Raw genomic sequence first — 14,960 nt, 5'->3', positions numbered from 1 at the left:
TGAACTATGTATATATATTTGATGCGAACTCTCTCCTTGAAGGACCACGTCTCGAGTTTCCCCATGAGACAGAGATGGATAGTTTATTTCCATATATATATTTCTAGTTTCATCACTGACCCTGATGGCATGGCACTCGATTCTTACAGGGAAAATAACCCACCTGTTCTTGCTGGTGTCTTTCTGCCTAACATCCTGATCCCTTGGTAGCTGTGGAAACACTTAGGCTGTTGCAAACAGAATTCATGAAAAGGGCAGAAACATGAAATATTTAATGCCAGCCCCTGTGTTTATACGAATATCACCGGTAACACAGAAGAACAAAACACTTGAGAAATGTTCTTTAGAAGCTGTTCTCTCACACTTCTAGCCTCTCCACGTGGGTGTAGACGGACCCATCTTCAAACACAATGAATTTCCTGCAGTGCATTCAGACTAGCTCTTGGGTAGAGAGAGAATCCCCCCGTAATATCTCCTGTAACTTCAGTGCAGGGAGACTTGAACTGCCAGAGGCAAAGCAGAACAGTCTGCAAGAATTAAATGGCTAATAATGCTGGGCATTTGAGGGCTTCCCGCTGTTTAAGCTGAGGTCAGTTCCTTTCACATGACCAAGGATGATCAGAATCTTTCCTATCAGGCTGAGCAGAGAACAGAAAGTTAGAGGTATTGCTAGTGCCAGGTACAAAGAACCTGTAAGAGCATCTAAATCTGGCTTTGAGGAGAGCTGCCAAATAAAGGCAATTAAAATGCTAACTATGCAATGTGTTAATGTTGAGCAGTCCAAGTCAGAGGTCCAATATCTGACGGCGCTTGCTTACTGGGGAATGTTTAGGATATCCAAAGCAAAATACTCAGGGTTTGTTCATCACTGTAAATGTAGTTCCAAGGAAGAACAGGAGTGTAATTTTAAAATGGTATCTTGTGTTTGTACTGTGCCAAATGTGTGCAGAATGTAGGGGTGATGATCTGACTGGATCAAATACTCAGGACATTTCTGGCTCTTGATGCTTCAAGATACCAACAGTATTTCGTCTCTTACGGCACTGTGTATGCCTCATTCCCTTTGTGTGGCTTCTCTGACACTTTACCTATGTGCAAGTTACCTCTTGTTGCTTGGCTGTCACGACGACATATTCCTAAGGGCAGAGCGCACATAGCTACTGTATGGTGTTCTGTTTTTCAGGGTGGTTTAAAATTCCAAGGTTCAGTTCTGTTCTTTCAGCCCAGTAGAAGTGTCGCCAGTTACTGCAGTGGGACTGACGTTGAGCTTAAAGGAACGGTCTCGTGTTCATGGCTTTCCTCGGCTCTAGTGTAGGCTTTTTGAGTATAGGGCTTGTGTTTTCATTTATTACTAAAGATGTGTGTGTGCTCGCTCTGATTCTGACCAAACGAATCTTGTCACATTTTGAATGAAATGCAGCGAAAGGCATATGTTAGAAAATGTATTTGCAAGTCACATGTCTTAGGCACCTCTCAGGTTCCCACTCTGAGCATACACTGCTTCAGGGAGCCCTGTAGTGCACTCCTTAGGAAATGGCATGCAGGAAGTGATACACATAACAAAATTGCAAGTGACCCATTTAATAGAGGGGTGTGTCTTTCTCTCTGTGCAGTGTCAAGTCATAATATACAGCTGACATTAATTGAACTTCTCCAGAGTACATTGCTTGCTAGAAGTGCATGTAACCTGCCAATAGCTTTCACATAACAGGTGTGACTGCTAGGGAGGGAAGAGGAACTTGTAATGTTCCTAACAGACATGGCCAATTACTGGAGGAAAACAGGAAACGCAGCCGAAGTGTAGCCCATTTATGCACAAGAGGGCTTGTCAGATGTACTCGTTAAGGGGAAAGATTGGCTGGGGCATTTGAGTTTGATAAACAGCTTTCCAGTATGTGGGTTCCCTCACTTACCTTCTCAATTTAAGAAGCTGCAAACCTATCAAATAGAATTGAAGTGCTGGGGAACATCTGAATCTAGTCTAGGAAATCATTTGACTTTTTGGAGAGAGGGATTCAAAGGTGCTTGGGATGTGTGTGTCTGATTTAGGTAAGAGCGCTTTGATCCAATTAGCAGGAAAAGATTAGAAAAGCCATTGAATCTGTTTTTTGTCTTTCTGAGTCCCTGCTGGCTAAAAGGGGAGGAAGCCAATCTTGGTCTTTAGGAACTTGGCATTCCTTCCTGTCCTTGCATGCAGCTTTCTTGTTAGTTGAACAGTTCAGTAAATACCAGTGCAAGTTCTTTTCTCCATTCAAGCTGCAAGAGATGTTCAGTAGACAGAAGACCAATCATTAAAAATTTAAACATCTAAGTCTCTGAATATTTATCCCAAGGCCAGAGTAAAGAAACCCATGGAATGATGTGATTGGTCAGTTATTCTGAATAGAAACTAATAGCTGAATTTGCATAGTGAGTGTTTTTAATGGCTCACTTTCTTAGCTAGGTGCTGATCTTTCTCACTGATCTACCTGCGGAGAACAAAAGGTCCCTATTAGGAAGCCGTGGAGCCCAGGTTGTAGCTGCACTGTGTACTCCGCTTTCTGTGTTGTTCTTCAGATATACTGGCCTTCTTTAGAGCTTTCGGAGATTGGAATCTCCAATTTGGGTGCTCTCTCTTCATGGCTTTCTGTGGGTGGGTCAATATCTCAATTGGCCATCCGTTCTGAGACTGGGGGTAGGAGTTTGAGGGTGATCTCGAACAGCAGGTCTTTGCATCAAACAGTCCTGTGCTGAGGGGTGCTGGAACAGTTTGTGGTGTGGGGTGCTGAGAGCCACTGAACCAGACTGTAAACCCTGGATATGATGGAAACCACTTCAAGCCAGGGGCTGCAGCAGTACCCCCAGTTCCAGCACCTATGTCTACGCTTCATGAATTAAGAACTTCTAATTACCATGACTGTACTTTTTTGGTATCATTGAGTAAATGTAGCCCTTGTGAAACATCTGCAGTTCCCCAGTGATGTACAGCACAGGTGTGGCATGGTCAGCAGCAGTGCCAGATTCTCCCTGCATAGCCAGTCAGCTTCAAGCCTTATCTGGAGGGGATGTCCTCTAGAGGCCAGCATGAGGAGAGTTTACTGCTTCTTCCTTGCCTTCTCTGCTGGAGAGATGATGTTCCCTGGGCACTGGCTGAGACCCCAAATGCTTCTCTCACAAGCCATCAAACAGCCTGCAGGCAGGAATGGTGCCTGATCTGAAATTGCCTTGAACCTGTGGCTGATGGGTGTGCAGTGACCTTCTCTGCAGTTACCCTGTACTCTTCTGTTTCAAGCAGGGCCAATGTAGGGTGCCTTCTTCACAGGCCTGATGCTCTGGGCCTTTCTGTTGCAGTAACGGTTGGACTTTTATGGCTTGTCTTGATGCAGCAAGCTGTAGCCTGAACTCCTTTGTCAGAGGTGCCAGGCCCCCTCACACCCTGACGCTCGCATGCCCTTTGCTAGTGAGTCCTGGCCAGTGGCACGGCAAACCTGGGTGATCTGACAATCTGGATATATGTCCAGTAGGGACCAGCACATGTTCCCCCAACTCATTCTCTTCCCCCCACCTGCTTGAACAGCTGTCTCAAGGAGTGGTTTGAGAGGGTCCCTAGAGCAAGGTGCATTGGCTGAGTCACAGATCACTGATGAGTGCAAGGCTGAAATGCTGGAGAGCCTGGGGCACAGAGGCAGCTACATCTCACACATCTGTAAGTAAAACGCTGGCCTCTTCTAAAATCCTGTAACTAAACTCAGCAGCCAAATCTCCAAAATAATTAATACCACCCTGCTCTTACACTGCACCCTGTGGGTGTCTGTGACTGAGCGGTAGCTGTAGGTTTAGAGGGGGAGATTCTATTTTTATTAAGCCAGTCTGAGGGAAAATGCAAGTCCCTGCATATTCCATTGTTTCCCCAGTAATGTCAGATATTGGGGTTTGTTTGGCTGTAGCTTCTGTTAAAGCCAGTGAGTTTTCCCCTCCCTGATCTTAGTTAGAATTGGGTGGTCGAAAGTTGTTTACAGAGTACCAGTCTCGTTGGAGCTTTACGCAGAGTAGAATGCATGTGCACTAGTAAGATACACATCTCTCATACTTACAATACATGTGTATCTACAGGGTTGATTTGCAGCTGGGCTGGGATCGGGTTGGCCTTTTCGCTTGTGCCACCTGACTGCCTGATTGTGGGTATTTGGATTTGCATCCTCAGAAACAAGTCTTTCTGAGCAGAGCCCATGCTACCAAAGAGGGAGCCCGTCCTACTGCAAGTAATTGTGGAAATCGCATGTTCATCTGCAGCACGCATATATACGAAAATAAGACATTTCTCCTTTCTCTTCTGCCTGCACATTCCTCAAAAACCTAATATTCATGAAAGGTAATTCAATCAAACGGTGATTCCTATCAGCTAATGCAGCAAAGCTGGCACAGGGTGAGAATGGAAGCCAGGAACACAAAAGCCCTGTTTTATTACCTCCTGCTTGCCTCAGAATTGCTTTTCTCCCTCGAGTGAGCCGGCTAAAGCTGGCTTTATTATGTTAACCTATTTGCGTGTCAAGAGCTATTGTGCCTCTTTTTATCTGTGTTTGTATTTGCTCGGTGCAGGGAAGAAAAGGACGAGGCGAAAATGGATGGCTGGTCAGTGCTTTGCACTCTGGGGGCACTGATTGGTTGCTAAGTGATTTGCATCCCCGGTAATCGCTTTTATCTCAGAAGGATGTCGTGGATAATTATAAGCCTCCTGACATCTTTTGAAATCTGCCTAATGGGTGTTTTAATTTACATGGGGAGAAGGGGCTATTTGCGTTGCTCTGACTACAGGTTGCGTGGGTATATTGTTTAAAAAAAAATATTTTCCATGTAAAGTGGAAACGGCTCCCTGGGAATTTAGGGCTAGCAAGGCCCCATCCTGCAGAGAAACAGAATGAGCCCAAAAGTCGTGGCCCTCTGTGCACATTGTGGCCTCATTTATAGTGAACCTCTGCCTGTAGTGAAAGCATGACTGATTCCGTGTCCCACTCAGGTTGTCCTGTATGTCCCAATAATGGCTGACTGGGCCCAGCTGGGCCTTGAATCCCCTCTGATGTTAGTCGCTTTCTATGGTCTCTTTTTTCCCTAAGGGCAGGGGAGTGCTTCTCCTTTCAAACAATGTTCACAAATTGAAGTTTTGTATGTTAGGACCTCTGCACTCCTCCATGAGCTTCTCTTAACAAATATCCCCAGGCAGCAGGCTTGTAGCAGCGCCATTCTGAGAGATTGCCGCTCATCCTGAGCTGTGTGGATGCTCCACTCCTTTTCTAAACTTCCCTCCCTATTGCTGCTACGGGTATAGCGGCACTGGTGGGAGAGCGAGCTTAGATTGCTAGCCTGCTGAGCTGCTCCGTGTGCAGAGAGAACTGACCGAAGATCTGCCGCGTGAGGTTAGAACTTGGGTTTGGCTAGCTGAAGCTGAAACATGGAATGCAGCAAACACATCGACATGAGGCAAACTCACATGACTAATTAATTGCACATACAGCCTGGCTCCAGTCACCACTGGGTTAGCCAGATATTTCCTTGGAACTCAGACTAATGGATGAGCCGTTGCCCTGTGTAATATCCACAGGATGTTGGGTTTAGATAATTTGTTCCATGTATCTTACTCTTCCCCCTAGGTTCTCACTCTCCCATGGCTGCAAGTGTTTGTGGTGATAATGCATAGCTGCATTTTAGGGGTTCCCAGAGGGAAGCTGGAGGTGTTGGAAGCTGAGTTGGGGACCCTAGGGGCTTTTGGTATCCAATGAGGTGCCTTGGGATTGTTGGATGAAAACACAAAACACTTTGTAAATGTCCCTCTGAAAAAAGCTGACTGTGAAATAGTTAACAATGTTGACATTTCCTTTCCCATTTTTAGGTTTCAGAGTCCATTTCCAATGAGTTAATTGAGGCTGTTTGCAGCTCTCAAACAGGCTGTCTGTACGATGGGGCAGAGATAGCTGCATCTATTTGTAGTTGGGGCTTTCTTTACTACCCTAAAGGCTGGAGCCATCTTTTTCTTTTGGGGGGGGGAAGAGAATCTGCTTCCATTGCTGCAGAATGCATGGGGCCTTGATAGCGATCTGAGGTTTGCATGGCGTGACCTGCAAGCCACGTATGCGTTAATGTTCTGCCATTCAGCTTTGGCCATCTTCTCCTTTTAATATGGACCTATGGCTTGTAGAGATTATAGATCCCAGCATGCACAGGGAACTGGCCATTTGGCATTGAACTCCAGTCCTTCATATTACAGACTAGGTGAGTGCAGTCAGGTTACTTTTTGAAGACCATGAGTGACCCTGGCATTCTGGCCAGTTGCTAATGCAGTCTTCATTTAGGGAAAGTCTGGACACATCCCCTACTCAGAACGTTGGCAGCTGGAGATCTTCCCAGCCCATATCTGTTCAGGACAGCCCTGGTATCCGGAAAGGTTGTATATCTGCCTGGCCAGGCTTTCATACTGAGGGCTTGGATAGAAATGCAGTAATTCTGAAACCCAGGGATTCCGAGAAAGCAGCCACGTGCTGCCCTTGGCAAAGACTCTCCTGCCGATGCTGTTTGCAGCAAGGCTCTTGGTGCATTCTTAGGTGCCCCACGCATTCCTGCTGGTAGTCACATGTCTGGTGCCCTTTGGGCTGTGCACACATGTGGGGGCCATGCCACAGTTCCATGAACTGCATCAACTAAGCCCAACCCAACATCTCAATTAACATGGGAGCTTTAGCCCTGATTTGACCACGTTTCTGAGAACAATCCCTTGCTGCCCCTGTAATTTGAACTGCCCCTGTGGCCCTGCAGGGCTCACGTGGGCTCATAAAGGATAGCATACAAAGACTGTTGTAATACCACTGGCCTTGCCAACGGAGTGGGGGAGGAGGGAGTAGTGAATTTTCCTGAATTTGGCATTTGAAGAATGTGGCTGGCACAGACCCATGACCCAGTGCCTAGCCTGCTTCTGCCAACTCTATCTTGACATGTAGAGGTGAAAACAAAAATCAGTGTAAAATGTGATGCACCTGTTTCATTTGGGGCTGTCAGAGCTAGCAAAGGTAGATTGAGTCGAGGGGAGGAAGAAACCAGCAGAGTCCCTGTAGGACAAGCTGGGGAGCGTGCACCAGCTCTCTCCCTGGTGGTGCTCCCCAGATTGTTCTAAATTGCTGTGCAAGGTGAGTAGGAAGTTATTAATGTGGATTTCTTTCCATCCCAGCCCCCTTCCCGCGTAGCGTCTTGAAAGCCTTTTTCAGGCTCTGGGTGGTGTGGGGTTTTTGGTTGTCTTTGCTAGTGAGCAGCACAAACACATCTATTTATGGCTCACTGTAAACAAACTCCCAATGAAAGAAAGTTAATGACCTGAAACTGACAAGAGCCTGCTGGGAATTTTTATAGCCCCTGGGATTCCTTTTACTAAAGAGAGAGTAGATCAGCATTTGTAACCCAGAATGGCAAGCTGCACCCTCCCAAGCCCCTTGGAACAGAATCGCTCCGGAGCAGGAGCTGCGAAGGCACCAGGGCTTATCGAAGAGCGGCAGCAGAAACAGGGATTTTACCCGGTTATTGATGGTCTGAATTGAGCTTCTGGCCCACAGATAGTGTGAGTGTGTGTGTGTTTCTGGGGTTCCCCCCACTCCTGGAATCAAGGAATCTTCTACGCTTTTACCAGCTGCCTGTTGTAGGTCATTTTTGTCATGCTTCAGGCTGGAACTAAAGCTGGCTTATGATCAGTGGTAACCAAACACTAATAAAGCCTTAATACTCTGCAGTGAAGACATTTAGCTGTCAGAGATAAATATTCATATTGCTTTGTAATTCAGCTCCAGCTCCACAACAAGGGAGCGGTGGGGAGGAAAGATGCAAATACTGCCGGGTGGTTTTTAATGTTGGTAATGCTGCTAGCCACTGTAGGTCACTGCTTCGATAGGGTGAGCTCCTGCTCGGGTGTTTGGCCGTCAGTTTTAGACTACACTGTTGCTAATCGCATGATATAAATATTCCCGTCAGTGCTACTGTATTACAAGACTGTTAGCATCATGCGGCTTGGTCCATGTGCGTGCCTGTAGTGTTGTTGATACAGCTGGAAGCAGGGCCACTGTGCTGGGTAATATTTACTGACCTAGTCTCTTGCTCTGATATCTCTCCGCTATCCCCATACACACAGCCTGTATATATGTGCTTGGTTTGATTTACTGGGTAGAGCCGGCAGTTAAAACTGACAAATTGAAAGAGGCTTTAAGTGATTCAGGTTAATTATTAGTAGTCAGGGGAATATCAGTTTTTAAAGGGATGCCCTTGGCTAGTTTGGAGCATCAAAGCTTGGGTTTTTTCCTCAAGAGGTTTACAAGACCTGATATAGAATAGGACAGTGTTCCCTTTTTAAGTAAACGCTGGCCAAGGTTTAGGTCCAGTGCGTTTTTCTGCGGTTCAGGAGAGCAGCGTGTATTAGTGCCTGAGAATCAGAAAACATAAACAAAGTGACCTGAAACAGAGCTGCCAATTCCTCTGTCCAAGGTGAGTGAAAGAAAGTTAAGTAATGGCACGTCAGAAATCCGTCTTGCTTGTAGGGCCATCGTCAATGTACTGTGGAGTCAGTTCCAAAAATGAGGTTCAGGACCTGTTCCTGTGAGTCACCTGGAGAACATTCATGTTTTCACCATTGTATTTTCCTAGCTTTTTAAAAGATGTTTCTCTTGGAAAATCCACAAGGAAGGGAAACTGCTCCTAGAGGGGCACTTGCAGATTTGACTTGACACAAGGTACTGCCAGGTGCCTAAAGTAGACTCAGATATTGGGGCATTATTTTCTGCCATCTTCCTGATCTTGGGGTTATGCGTAACAACCGGAGTGGGGGAGGAAATTGGAGAAGTGTGTGTTCATTTGTGTTGTTTTGTTTTTTTTTTTAAAACAACCATAAATTGTTAAGACCAGGTCAAGGAATCATTTAAGTTCTACTAACTCCCATTTAATATGGCATTTGAGTTGGTTTATGCATATTCTTCATTGGCTACCTTTCTGTCTTGTCATCTTGATGGTTCACTGCTTCCAGGGTTCTGCAGCCCCGTTCTGGCTTCAGAAGTACTGAACTGGAGTGCGTGCAATAGAAATACTCCATTAATGATGTAGGTTGTAGTTTTACAATCTTGGAGGGCTTATCTTTTCTTGTGTAATTCCCATTAATGTCACTGGGAATTAAACAGACCAGAATAGACGCATAATATCTAGACAGTCGGCAATGAGTTTCTGTGAGAATAAATCACTGGGGATAGAATGAATAAAATATACTGGAAAAACACCCTAACCACTTCCCTGTATGTAGATCTACAGCAATCCAGAAATAACATCTGGTCCTAGCCCTGGAAAGAAATATCTGTATGTTAATGCTATCTAATGAGCTGGGTATAAAAGCAACTGCTGAAGTCAATAAAGGAATGCTTGCTGAAAAAGTGACAGATCCCCAGCAGAACTCTGCTCTGGGGTCAGGATGTTTCCTGTCTGTCCCTGTTGAGACGCGATTCTTCACCATAGCTTTGAAAAGGGGTTAAAATTCTGGTATGGGGTGAATATGGGATTTTCCATATTGATCCTAGGTCCTTCTGAGTGCCCCTCGTTTGGTGGTGTGTACACACAGTCCTTACAGCTCTCAGCACAGCTCTTGGGCTGCTGTGTCCCAAGGGGAGCCCAGCTGAGAGAAGTATCAGAGGGTAGCCGTGTTAGTCTGGATCTGTAAAAGCAGCAAAGAATCCTGTGGCACCTTATAGACTAACAGACGTTTTGGAGCATGAGCTTTCGTGGGTGAATACTCTGAGGAAGTGGGTATTCACCCACGAAAGCTCATGCTCCAAAACGTCTGTTAGTCTATAAGGTGCCACAGGATTCTTTGCAGCTGAGAGAAGGTTCTCATGGTTTTTGTGTCAGCTGAAAGGTCCTGTGTGTTAAGAGCTTTGTGGTTGTAGCTCTGTCAAAGCAAACAGCTCTGCGGGACAGGGGTGCTCTGGAAAAGTATGAAAGGTTCAGTCAGGTTTTTCTGGATAACAGCACAGCCAAGGTCAGTTGCCTCTGGCCCCCACAGCCTGGCACTCCCAGCATTGGCTGAGTCATCATGGCAGGGATCGCTCCCCGGATCCAGACCCTCTGTTGAACAGACTTTTGCCCTGTGTGACGTTCAGAGAGCAGGGGCTCAAGCAGGAGCAATGGAATCCTTCGTGCAGCCTCTGCCCTGTGATGCCCTGCAGCAAAGGGGCCCTGCACTGGGCTGGGAAGAGAGCGGTGCCAAGAACGGACTAAATGCTAGGTAAGGAGAGAGCCGGCGATCTGGCATCATGGCTGGGGCCATGTGTGCACTGCCTGCTCTGTTCCTGACTCCCAGCCACTGGGCAGCACTGGTAATATCAGTCACCTCATCTCAGTCCTGCCTTGCAACATGGCAGGGGTTCTTCCAGTGTCCTTCCCTGCGCCTTCATTGGACATATGCAGGCTGAAACCCTGTTACCTACAGGGCAGGTACCATGTGCCGTGATGATGCCAGCTTTCCCATACCCCAGTGCCTTCGCTCTGAGCTGTACTCTTCCCTCTCGCTACCCCTGAAGGTGAGAGGTAGGTCAGTGTCGGTGCTCACCAAGGCAGTCTACACTGCCACTTTCAGCACTAAAACTTTCGGTGTTCAGGGGTGTGAACGCCCCCCCCCCCCCCAGCAACAAGTTTTAGTGCTGAAAAGCGCCAATATCAACTCTGCTTTATCGCCAGAAGCTGCACTTCCCACCCCTCTCCCAATGATAAAGCGACAACCTCTCATTCAGAGTGGGGTTTTTATCGCCAGGAGAGCTCTCCCCGGCAGTACAGCGTGACTACGCTTCCCACGGCACAGGGTGCAGACACACCCTAACTGAGCCTGGGTATTGCAAAGGGGGCCTGGGTCAGAGCTGTAAGCGTTCCTGGTGGACAGGAATTGCCAGCTAAGCTGCCATGCCCCTCCTTCTCGGCAGCTGCCATGTGGCAATGAAGGATGCCGCTGGCTGAATGGAAACTGGTAAAAGGCTCCTGCTCCCGTTGCTGGTCACCTGGGCCAGTCTGCCCCTGGAGGCCTGCCAACCCTAGCCCTGTGCCCCTCCCAGCCATGTGCTCTGTCTTTCCCAGTGTCTGCCAGGAACACAGATGGAAGCGGCAGCTTTTCTACAGCCCTAATGCTTGGGGATATGAAAGATTAAGGTTGGTGACCATTTTTTAACTCAATAAAGGGAAAGACGAGCTGGAGTCTGCAGTCCGCAGATATAATTAGTTCGCAGCAGTGGCGCTTTCTTGATTTAGCTTCAGAGAGCAGAACAAGACAAGGATGTTCTACCCAATTAGCAATAACATACAGTCAGAGCTTGAATAGGTGAGATAACAAGCTATTTTTATGACTTTTCTTTACAGACTTTACAAAACAAGGGGCATCAAGTCTTTATTTCTTTTCTCCAGGGAACAATTATTAGTGATCTAAGAATTTCCAAAGCCAAATGATACATTTGTTAACACAAACAATAAAAAGCGGAATGGTTAAAATCCAGCCGTTGGCAGCCTGGGGGTGGAGTGGCGGGTGACTCCTGCTAACGCAGCCTTCCAGTTCCCATATGAGGTGTTGCTCGGAGCTACTCTCCATGCTGGCTGTTCCGCGCAGGACATCGGAGCTGTATTAAATGACTCTGACCTGCTTGTTGGCTGGCTGCATGCAGCCCTGTATAGCTGGAGGAACTCTGCCACAGCAAGTGCCCTTGTTTCCTATTAGAATTGTCTGCCCAAGGGTTGTTCTCCAAAGGCCCAGTGTGTTTGGCTGTCAGCTGAACACCTGTAGGGAATAACTCATGACCTACGACAGTGTAGCGCCAGGGGCTAGCTGGGGTATTAATGCAATAGAATTGTTGCATTCTTCTTTGATCTTGAGTCTTGGCTCCTGCTGGAAGTGCTGGGAGTCTCACTGCTCAGTGTTAAAGTTGCAAACTCTGATGGACCCTTGGGAAAACGTACAGGTGAACTACACCAGAGCATTACCTTCAACTGTGAGAGAGAACCAATATCTCTTGGTAACTGTAGGTCTGTTTACTAGGTGGAAAGAAGCCATCCCAACTTGGCATAGTACAGCCACCATGGCAACCAAGGTCGAACAAGTGTTCTTCAGGTGGGGTCTTGCTAAGGCTGAGTGATAATGGTCCAGCATTTGTGGGAAAGGTGCCCTGGGACGTTTGAGATACTGGAACTTGATCTGAGGTTCCCTACTACCCCCAGAGCTTGGTATTGGTGAGATGGGCCCGCTGCACTGCAACAACGGGGCTTCTTAGTAAGCTGGTAAGCAACTCAGGGAAAAATTGGTATGTTAAGTGAGCCTTTGTCTTGATGGCCACCAGGGAAGGATAGCATTTGGGGCGGTAACTGGAAGGGAGATGGGACTCACGGAGCACGTATTCATTACCCAGTGCCTAAAATAACTCCGTGGGGCACTGTAACAGAGCAGTGGGTTAAGAAACTTGTACGGCACGTGCAAAAAGTACACAAGGTGGTAGTGGAAAATGTAGGGATACTGTGACCAGCCTGATCCTGGAGATGTGTATAGCGTGTCCCAGTGAGTGCCCCACAGGTAAGTTACCAAATCTCTTCATGTGTTGCCTCACTAATAAAAATTTGTTACTCCGATCAGCTGAGTAGTAAATCTCTGTCCAGCAGTTGAGTCAGTTAAAGCTGGGCTGGAGGGTGGGCTGTAGGAAATAGCTCAGTAGGTCGAACAGCCATCACTGATGCACCTGATGACTCGTGCATGATCATCTCCGTTCTATTGCATTTTCCTATTGGCTTCCATAACCAGAGCAGTGCTGTCCCCGCTGGACTCTGGTGCCACCACAGAGTAGCTGGTCACACAGAACTTGCTGCTGAGCTGACACTCGGCGAATGACTTGCCCTGTGCAGAGCTAGTTACTGTCAAGGATTTGAGTGGTGCTCAAGCAGTGCAGGTCTTTGGAAACAGCCATGTGGCTTTCCCAGCACGGATGGGGCAGATCCTGGCTGAGAATTGGTCCATTACAGCTGATGCCGAGCAGATGCTCACGGTGAGGCTGCTGCATATGAAGAGATAGGGGGGGAGGAAAGGTCGGTGCTCTGTGCTCTAAACGATGACAGGCAGCCAGCCCTGTTCCTGAGCTTCGCTTTTGCTCCAAGTCCCTTCTCATAACTCTGCCTGTCACCTGCTCGGAGCTCTGCTGGGGTTCATCCAGGTCTTGACGCTGGCTTTGCATGTTTCCTTAGCTGCGCCTTCATGGCCTCCGATTGCCACTGCTGCCCTTCCATGCAGCATGGCTTCCTTGCTCACTAAACTGCACAGGGTCCTCAGTGCACAGGTAGAGAGATCTCACTCGGGGGAGGAAAGAATCCTGTGGCACCTTATAGACTAACAGATGTTTTGGAGCATGAGCTTTCGTGCATGAATACAGATACCCACTTCGTCAGATGCATGCATTCACGCACGAAAGCTCATGCTCCAAAACGTCTGTTAGTCTGTAAGGTGCCACAGGATTCTTTGCTGCTTTTACAGATCCAGACTAACATGGCTACTCCTCTGATACTGTGGGGAGGGGCACCTCTGCTGTCTTTCCAATCCACCCTCAAATCCCTGCATGGACTTGAATGCGTCTGACTCTGTGGCTGATGCCTATTCAGTCCCTCCCATCTTGGCTGGCTGTGTTCTGCCCTGTACCTTGCACAGCATGAATCTCTCACTAGGCTTCCTCTGGGCTGCAGAGTCCCATGTTTTAAGCCCTCCCCTTGGCGTACGCTTGGCTTTCTGGAGGAGTTGTGAGATGCATGATCTTGAAGACTTGTGGACCTCACAAGTCCAGCTGCTGCATTGGTATATCTCACAATAGAATAGTGATGCCACCTAGCTCTTCTGCAGGGCTTTTCATCAGCAGAGCTCAAAGCAGTTTACAAAGGAGGTAACCTTCGTCATCCCTGTTTTTTACAGATGAGGAAATTGAGGCACAGAGAAGGGAGGTGACTTGCATAAGGCCAGTGGCCAAGCTAGGAATAGAACCTAGGTCGTCAGGACCAAGTCCAGTGCTTTATCCACTAGGAAACACTGCCTCCCTATATTTGATTGTTTTACATTATGGCCAGACTCTTGGTACCTTACTGTGCTCCCTGCTACTCAGTACCTTAAATAACATGGTGAACAGCTGGCTTCAATTGAAGGCGGAGTAGGGGTGTGTGGTCACTGTCCTTTGCTAGGCAGCAGTGTTAGACTGGGCAAGGATGGATGTTTATAGGGAATTATAAGATCTAGTAGGGTTGTAGCTAATGCAGATTCCCCTTTAGCTCCTGGGGAGCAGGCCAGGTCCTGGTTCACAAAACTAAAGGCCTAGTGGCTGTTTCCACGTGCCAACTGGGTGCTGTAGCTGGCAACCATGGCCTGTTACAGATTGAGTGTTCCCCTCTCAAAATGGTTATTTCTTTTTCAAGCCCACACCTCAGGCTTTTTGGTGTAAAATGGGATCTCCCCCCACCCCCCTTTGGGCTGTATTGGTAACCGGATCTCGGTCTCCCTCTGAGTGTGGATGGAATCGGCCTTTGCTTTTTCACCTTCCCTTGTCAGCGCCTGAATAGTACAATCTTATTTCAGATAACTGACAAATCAAGTCATGCAAAGTGAGAGTTTAATTGCAAACAGTTTTTATGGATTGTGCTCACATCTGTGCTGTCATATGCAAAAGAAAAAAAAAAGTCACCCCGATCTTTTTCCACCCCAACTAATCCACTTGGAAAGAGACACAGTTGGAGGCTTCAAATCAGGAGCTAGTGAGATATTTCTGCCTGCCTTTGCAAAGCAAATCTCAGCTCTGGGCTGCAGATGCTCAGGGGTACGGAGTGACTCTGGCTCCATTGCTATGCCTGGCATTCAGTGCAGCTCCGTGCATGGTTTGGGCTGATTGACAGTGAAACGATTTGGTGGAAGGCAG

General features: G+C 47.4%; 1 protein-coding gene across 4 annotated transcripts in view; it reads left to right on the top strand.

Moving 5' to 3' along the window:
• The window catches only part of FAM222A (family with sequence similarity 222 member A), a 116,888-nt gene that overhangs the window by 1,335 nt on the left and 100,593 nt on the right, over positions 1–14,960 (top strand). The window contains exon 1 of one of the 4 annotated variants that reach the window (XM_030583219.1): positions 7,464–7,579. The exons of the other annotated variants lie outside the window; for them this stretch is intronic. The gene's annotated coding sequence lies outside the window, so the exon portion shown is untranslated. Of the gene's footprint in view, positions 1–7,463; positions 7,580–14,960 lie in introns of those variants that run through there. 4 annotated transcript variants of the gene reach the window in all.

The sequence above is a fragment of the Gopherus evgoodei genome, chromosome 13 (assembly GCF_007399415.2).
Source record: "Gopherus evgoodei ecotype Sinaloan lineage chromosome 13, rGopEvg1_v1.p, whole genome shotgun sequence".
Taxonomy (NCBI): Eukaryota; Metazoa; Chordata; order Testudines; family Testudinidae; genus Gopherus; species Gopherus evgoodei.
The sequence above is the reverse complement of the archived record's forward strand: the minus strand, read 5'-3'. Positions and strand labels throughout refer to the sequence as shown.